At 39.6% G+C, this 8,638-nt stretch overlaps 1 pseudogene; it reads left to right on the forward strand.

The window, feature by feature from the left end:
* The first annotated feature begins 6,782 nt into the window (after window positions 1-6,782).
* On the forward strand, window positions 6,783-8,263 carry LOC122748933 (annotated as a pseudogene).
* The last annotated feature ends 375 nt before the right edge of the window (window positions 8,264-8,638 follow it).

Here is an 8,638-nt window from a genome sequence, read left to right on the forward strand (position 1 = left end):
AGTCACTTAACCCCCATTGGCCTGCCCCCCCCAAAAAAATTAACCTAAGGAGCAGCTAGGTGGCACAGTAGATAAAGCACTGGCCCTGGATTCAGGAGTACCTGAGTTCAAATCCAGCCTCACACATTTGACACTTACTAGCTGTGTGACCTTGGGCAAGTCACTTAACCCCAATTGCCTCACTAATAAAAAAAAATTAACCTAGTTAAAAGAAATAAGCAAGGAAGCTACATGAATGATGGAGTGATAACAATATCAATCATAGATGCAAAAAAGAATATGGTATAGTATCCAAATTCTTAAAGAAAAATTTAAACTACTTACAGGAAGAAATAGGCAATAAAACTATACTACTGAGGTACCTTAACTTACCCAACTCAGAGTTAGATAAATATAACCACAAAATAAATAAGAAAGAAGTTAGGAAGATGAATGGAATTTTAGAAAAGTTAAATATGATAGAACTCTGGAGGAAATTGAATGGAATAAAATAAAGGATTATACCTTTTTTCTCAGTTGTACATGACACCTTCACAAAAAATGACCATGTATTAGGGCATAACAACCTTACAAACAAATGAATAAAAGCAGAAATAGTAAATGTGCCATTTCAGATCATAATGAAATAAAAATTACTTTTAATAAATGGTTGTAGAAACAAAGATTTAAAATTAATGGGAACCTAAATAATCCTAACTCTAAAGAATGAGTGGGTCAAAGAATAAATCATAAAAAATGCTCATATTAAAAATAATGACAATAATGAAACAACATACCAAAATTTTCAAATTGCAAACAAAATAGAACTTAGTGGAAATCATATATCTCTAAATGCATACATCAATAATGCATACATCAATAAAAGAGAAAAAGAGAAGATCAGTGAATAGGAAATGGATGAATACTTATAAATTGCTCAGTCTGACAGAAGAGGAAATAAAATACTTAAATAATCCTACCATAGAAAAAGAAAATGAACACCCATAAATGAGCTCACTAAGAAAAAAATTCGGAGGATCTAGGGGATTCACATGTGAATTCTACCAAACATTTAAGGAATGATTAATTCCAATACTATACAAACTACTTTAAAAATAGATTTAAAAAAGGAGTCCTACCAAATTTATTTTAGGATACAAATATGATTTTGATACTTAAATCAGAGAGAGCAAAAAGACAGAAAGAAAACTATAGGCAAATTTCCCTAATAAATATTGATGCAAATAGCAATATATCACAAAAATCATACACTATGACCAGGTGGGATTTATACCAGGAATGTAGGGCTGGTTCAATATTAGGACAAATATAGGCATAACTGATCTATAATAGCGAAAAGAACAATCATATGATTATATCATTAAATGTAGGAATAGTTTATGACAAATATAACAATTATTCCTATTTAAAACACTAGAAAGCATAGGAACAAAAGGAGCTTTCCTTAAAATAAGTATTGTCTATTTAAAACAATCAGAAAGCATTATCTATAATAGAGATAAAGTAGAATCATTTGCAGTAAGATCAGGGCTGAAGCAGGGATGCATGCCCATTATATCCACTATTATTTAATATTGTAGCAGAAATGTTAACTATATCAATAAGACAAGAAAAAGAAATTTAAGGAACACATTTTTTTTTTTTTTGGTGAGGCAATTGATGTTAAGTGACTTGCCCAGGGTCACACAGCTAGTAAGTGGCAAGGGTCTAAGGCTGGATTTGACCCCAGGTCCTCCTGAATCCAGGGCCCGTGCTCTATCCACTAAGCCACCTAGCTGCCCCTCTAAGGAACACTTTCTAAAGGGTATGTGGAAAAATAGGTACACTAATGCACTGTTGCTAGAGTGTTGTTTTCACTTTTGTTTTTATTAGTTCTATCATGTTATCCTTAAGTACTCTTGCCCAATATGTTTTTAAGAGAACCAGAAATACAAATTTGTCTAGATCAATGATCTGCAAATATTTATATACAGTTATCATGCTACAATTAGATCTTTCTTCTCCAAATCAACGTAACTAATTCAATCAAAATCATCAATTTTGTCTCATATGGCAAGTTTTTCAGACACTTACCATTCTATTTACCATATATTCTGTTTTGTCAATGTCTTTAAAACAACCTGCACAGAGCAGAACTCCAAACTTTTGATGTCATGTGACTAGTGCCAAGTTGGGGTGGGGAGGGACTGCTGCTTTCTTTGTTACAAATAGGATGCTTATAATCATTAACAAGCTATATCCTAGGATTGTATGAACTATTCTGGCAGCTGCATCATATTATTAATTCAAATTGGGCTTGTAGTCTATGAAATCATTATTTTAAAAAAGACTGTACTTAAGATAGGTCCCTTCATCCTGAATACAAAAATTTTATTTGGAGGGGGTATCTAAACTGAGGATTCAAAAGTAAATTTTATCTGACTAAATTTGATTTTATAGTTCTAGTCTTTTGAAATCAAATGAGATAACATATGTAAAGTGTTACATAAATGCCAGCTACTATCATTATTTTAGAATGCTGTACCTGTCATCCAACCTATTGGTTATTGCTCCCAGCTTTGTGTCTTGGGCAAATTTGATAAGCATGCTTCATCTAAGTTATTAATAACAATTTTGAACAGGGTAGGGCCAGAGAAAAGGATCTTGTGCATAGTACTAGGAACTCCATCCAAATTGGCATTGATCCATTTATGACTGTTTTTTAGTAGTGGTAGCTCAACAAGCTGTGAATTAAACCCCCAACCCATTTACCTCAGTCCTCATTTCTTCACTTTTTCTTCAAAGAAATCATGAGAAACTGTCAAATGTCTTGCTGAAATACAAATGCATTAACCCTACAGCATCCTCCTAGCCATTGGGTTAATAACCTCATGAAAACAGAATGGTATTACTTTGGCTTGATTTGTTCTAAGAAAAAAAAAATGGACCAATGCTGGCTTCTAATAATTGACATTTCCCTTTACATCCCAGTGGTTTTGTTTGTTTTTTTTTAATTGACCAAGTTCATATATAATAATCTGTGGTTGTTGACATCTGTTTTTATTCATTTTAACATACTGACCCATTTTTTGTTCTTAGTGTTTTGGTTCTTGCCCCACCCTCCACTGTTCTTTAAAAATTATCACAAACATAACATATATTCACTCATTTGCCAAATTTTTATAAAGTATCTTCTCTGGGGTAGAGAAGCTATAAGGTGCAATGTATAGAGAGCTAGCCATAGAACCCAGAAGATTTAAGTTCAGATCCTGCTGCTGACATATAGGTTAAATTATGTGATCCAAGGGAAGGCCCTCAACTTCTCAGTGTACTTTGGCAGCACTCCAACACCATAAGTAGGAAAAAAGTTACCAGCCTGCATTGATGAAGGGAATTTCCTCACCTGGAAATCAACTATACTAGTGAAATCTCAGATGTAGTCTTTTTCCTTTTCTATATTCAGGGAACTCTGCTAAGCACATAAGGACATAGAAATTTTGGATAAGACCTGGTACGTACTCTCATAGAGCTTATATAGCACAGAAGAGGAAAAAGACTTATTGATAAACTACAACACAATACTATGGATGAAGTGTATCCATCAGGTAAAAAAAAAGTGTTCTGTGAAGATGAAAAAGGAAGATCTATATTAAAAAGGGAGATCAAGGAAGGTTTTCTCTTCTTTTCTTTTACATGGTATCATTAAAGAAAACTGAATTTGGATTCTGAGGGAGAATCTTTAGGGTTTAGTAACTGGTCAATTATGAGAATATGTAAGAGAAAATGATGATGATCCTGAGGTTTTGACATGGGAAACTGAAGGAAGGGAAGGGGCACCAGTCAGCCAATCACTCATAAAGTACCAATAAGACACAGGTGGAAATATTCTGTAGGCACTAAAGCTTGGAGAAGATTCAGCTAGGGTCAGAGATCTATATTTGGTCTTAATATCCTTAGAGGAAATAGTTGAAAGCAAGATCTTGATTGATATTGTGGATGGAGATATGGTAGAGAAAGAAACTGAGATCCTAAAGGTGCAGATCTTTGAGTTATAACAACATTAAGGGATCAAGATATGGATAAGAGAGTAAAAGAGTCAGAGAAGGCATGACAACAAAACAATAGAAGATAATGAACCTAATAGAAGGAGATAGTTAAGAATGCCAAATGCTTCATAGAGCTTAAGGATAATGGTTGGGGGAAAAAAGGCTCTTGGAATTTGCCATCGGGGATCACTGAGGAGAGCATGTATACTGAGGTAGAAGTTGAAAATAGTTGACTTCATAGTTTAGAAACCATAGTTTACAAACATCCTTTCATACAAAAACTGAGGCTAATCAAAATTAAATGACTTGTCTGTGATTACACAGTTTAGTAAGCATCAGAACCTGGGCTTAGCTTATATTTCCCCTGTGTATCCCTATTTCTACTAGATGATACTAATTCTAACACTATAAGTTTTTTCATTTAGGTTTATACGTAATTTTCTAGGCATTTGGATTTAAAACAAAAGTTGCTAACTTATTATTGGCTCTTATCATGATATTCCATTTCTGCTTTTTTCCAATACTTTGCAGGGAAGAAAATGTATATCATTCAAAGAACAATGTAGAAGTGCATAGTAGGATTGAGCCTGTTACAACATGTAAGTGAATGAAGAACTTTAAAACATGAGAGTAAAGAATGCTTCGAATACATTATTTGATAGGACTTAATTTGGCCTAGTCATGCTGTAAGAATGATGTATGGAGCGTCCAGTGCCAAGACAGCAGAATAAGAAAGAAACCCTCTGGATCTCTCCCAAATTTCCCCTCCAAACCACTAGAAAACTGCCTCTGAATTGTTCCAGAAGCAGGGAAGCAGCCTACCAGCCTGGCAGGAAAGATCTGTCTCACCTGGGTGGGAAGGAAGGGAGGTTTAGAAGTAGGAGCAGCTTCTGGGTTCAGAGCAGAGAGCCTGAAGCAGGGCTCTGAGCCTGGGGAAAATGACCAGTGAGGCTTCTCCCTCTTGCAAATCAACAGCTCCCTAGGTAGGCAGACATTCTGGGCAACTTAGCAGGGACCTTCAGCAGGCACCCCACAGCTAGCACAGACCACTAGGGAAGCCTTGACCCCACTGCTGACCAGTAGTGAAGCCCTACCCAAGAGTAGCCAACAGCAAGTTCCTGACCCTGGGGCCTACTAGCAGAGAGACTCTTTTCCCAAAGCAAACCGCAGCAGAAGGCTCCAACACTCTGGCAGATCTGCAACAAAATTACACCTCCAGAGCCTGCTAGGAGAGTGACTTGATTACCATAGCAACCTCACAGTAGGGCCCCCACACTTGGGCAGATTTGCAACAAAATTACTCCTCCAGGAAGTAATTTTGCTAACAGAGAGGTCCTGTTAAGAGAGCAACCCTGAAGTAGAGCACCACCCCTGGGGTAGACCAGCATACAAAATCACTTCTTCAGGGCCAGCCACCAGAAAGATTTTGTTAACTTTTTTGAACCAGCACCAGGACACCACCCCTGAAGAAGACCAACACACCCAGTGGAGGCCAAAAGGGAGGACTAAACCCTTAAAACCAGTCAAAAGGGTAGGTTATTCGACAGAGAAAACAAGTGACTAAGCCTGAAGCCCAGTGAAAGCTACCAGGAAGAACCAGAGCCTCAGCACAAAAACGGGACAGTGCAGGAATAGAGCCCAACTCTTATGAAAACATCAAGTCACAAAAAGGGACAGTCAACAAACAAACAAATAAAAAAGCCTGACTAATGAAAATTACTATGGTGATAGAGAAAAGCAAGGTATAAACTTTTGTGAGATTTAAAATTGGATATTAGATCATAAATCTCCCCTACTTAACCTTTCCCTTAATTTATCTCCCAGACTAGTAAATGGAAGAAGCTTTTGGTTTTTTAGATAGACCTTTTATTTATTGTTATGGTAGTCACAAGGTGATGTTGATTAAAAGGATAGGAAAGTAGAAACACAATACAAATCGTCTTAAGTCTAAGCTTAGTCTATATTCCTTATAAAAACTCACCAAACCGAAAAGGCCACCTTTGGAGAGAGGCCGTCTGTGCCGCGCCATCAGGAGCCCCGCCAAGCAGGAAAAAGCTCCACTTCTGTTCTCTCCACCCCGGAAGTCGAGTCCCCGCAGGCAGTGTGACATGCGCAGCAGGCAGACTGTTCGTCTCCTCCCCAAAAGGGTGGTCCTTCAAAAACTGGCGTCTTTCAGTTATCCTAACCGACTGTTAAAAACTTTCATATTTTTTACCACATTTTATATATCTATATCTATATCTATATCTATATCTATATCTATATCTATATCTATATCTATATCTATATCTATATCTATATCTATATCTATATCTATATCTATATCTATATCTATATCTATATCTATATCTATATCTATATCTATATCTATATCTATATCTATATCTATATATATACATACATACACACACACATACATATATACATACATACACACACATACATATATATATATATATATATATATATAAATTGGTCTCAGGCCCAAAAAGAATTCCTGGAAGAGTTTACAAAGGTGTTTAAAAAGCAAATTAGAGAAGTAGAAGACACAGGCCATAAACCAGCATGATGAAGGACCAATGGGAGAGCTGGATGGTTCCTTTGCAGAACACCATACTATGGATGGCCAAGACCATAGCAGTGAACTTAAAGGAGATAATGACCAAGTCAAGTTCTAGGCCAGAGGAGCTCAGCCCTCTGGCCAAATAGCTGCCCACTGATTATGGCTGCCTTGCCCCATGAGCCAATCCTACAGCCATGACTGTTAAAAACAAGGAAATTGGTGCCCACACCAAGCACCATGTGCAGGAGCTGGGATATGGCTGTGCAGCACTGGTCACAAAGGCAGGTGCCCTGCAGTGTAGCCCTAGTGATGCCTACACCAGGAAAGGATTTGGCCAAAGCTCTGGTGACTTCATCAGTGCCACCAAGGCTGCAGCTGGTAAAGTAGGAGATGACCCTTCTGTGTAGCAACTCGAGAACTCTGCCAAGGTGATGGTAACCAACTCAAAACTATGAAAGCCATGGAGTACGGGGCCACCAAAGGCACCCAGGCTCTGGAAGCTACAACGGAACACATTTGGCAGGGGCTGGCAGTTTTCTGTTCCCCAGAGCCCCCTGACAAGACCTCCACCCCAGAAGATTTTATAGGAATGACCAAAGGTATCATGAGTGCTACCACCAAGGCTGTTGCTACCAACAATTCCTGCCACCAGGAAGTCATCAGTGGCCCCAGGCAACCTGAGCTTCCTGCCATAGTTGACATGTTGCAGACCTGCAAGGAGGCTGCCTATCACCCTGAAGTTGCTCCTGAAGTATGGCTCTGGGCTTTACACTGTGGCCAGGAGTGTTCCAATGGCTACCTCGAGCTGCTGGACCATGTGCTACTGACCCTGCAGAAACTGAGCCCAGAACTGAAACAGCAATTAGCTGGACATTCAAAGCATATGACCAACATTGTCACTGAGTTCATCCAAACAGTTGAGACCATTAAGGGAACAGAATGGGTAGATCCTGAGGACTCCGTGGTCATTGCAGAAAATGAACTCCTGGGAGCTGCAGCAACCATTGAGGCAGCAGCCAAGAAGCTGTTAATAGCTAAAGCCCTGCGCCAAGCCCGGGGAAGCAGATGAATCCCTGAACTTTGAGGAGCAGATCCTGGAAGCAGCTAAGTTCATCCCAGGCACAGCCAGGGGCCTGAAGAAGACTGCATGTGCTGCCCAGAGAGTTGGTGGCTCAGGGGAAGGTGGGTACTATCCCAGCCAACACAGTACATGATGTTCAGTGGGCTCAGGCCCACATTTCTGCTGCCCAAATCGTGGCCACTGCCAGCAATAATCTGTGTGAGGCAGCCAATGCAACTGTGCAGGGTCATGCCAGTCAGGAGAAGCTCATCTCATCTGCCAGTTAGGTGCTGCCTCCACAGCCCAGCTGCTTGTGGCCTGCAAAGTCAATGCCAATCAAGACTTGGAGGCTATGAAACTGCTGCAGGCAGCAGGCAGTGCAGTGAAAGCAGACAACCTGGTGAAGAATGAACAGAAAGTTGCAGCCTTTAAGGACCAAGAGAATGAGATGGTTTTGGTGAAGGAAAGGATGGTCTGAGGCATTGTCCATATCACTGAAGTCTAAGAGGAAATGCTTGGGAGGAGTGAGAGCTAGAAGAAGCTTGGAAGAAGCTGCCCTATATTTGACAGTGGGAGTACAAGTTCCTGCCTTCAGAGCTGCAAGAGGAAGGATAGCATTGAGAGCTGGATAACATGATCTACACCAGAGACTGTACCCACAAACTGTCCATGGCCCAAAGCCTCTTGTGCCAAGAGAGGTCAGTCCCCAGTGCTCCCAAAGTGCCTTCCACCCTATGATGTTTAAAATCTAATGTGGGTCCTAACCTGCGCCCCCCTCCCCGCCCAGTTTTTGGGAGGAAGCTGGCTAAAATCACTGATAAATTCAACAAGAGTTTAGGCTTTTAAGGATTTATTAAAGTGTATTAGAAATTAGTGAAGAGAGAGTTGGTATAGCCAGAGAGAAACCCTTTCTTTTCCTAGCAGTCCACATGAAGTCCCTCACCACACCAAAGTCCTGGACAGAAAGGGGGGCCCACCTGTTCTCCGTCT

The sequence above is a fragment of the Dromiciops gliroides genome, chromosome 1 (genome assembly GCF_019393635.1).
Source record: "Dromiciops gliroides isolate mDroGli1 chromosome 1, mDroGli1.pri, whole genome shotgun sequence".
Lineage (NCBI taxonomy): Eukaryota > Metazoa > Chordata > Mammalia > Microbiotheria > Microbiotheriidae > Dromiciops > Dromiciops gliroides.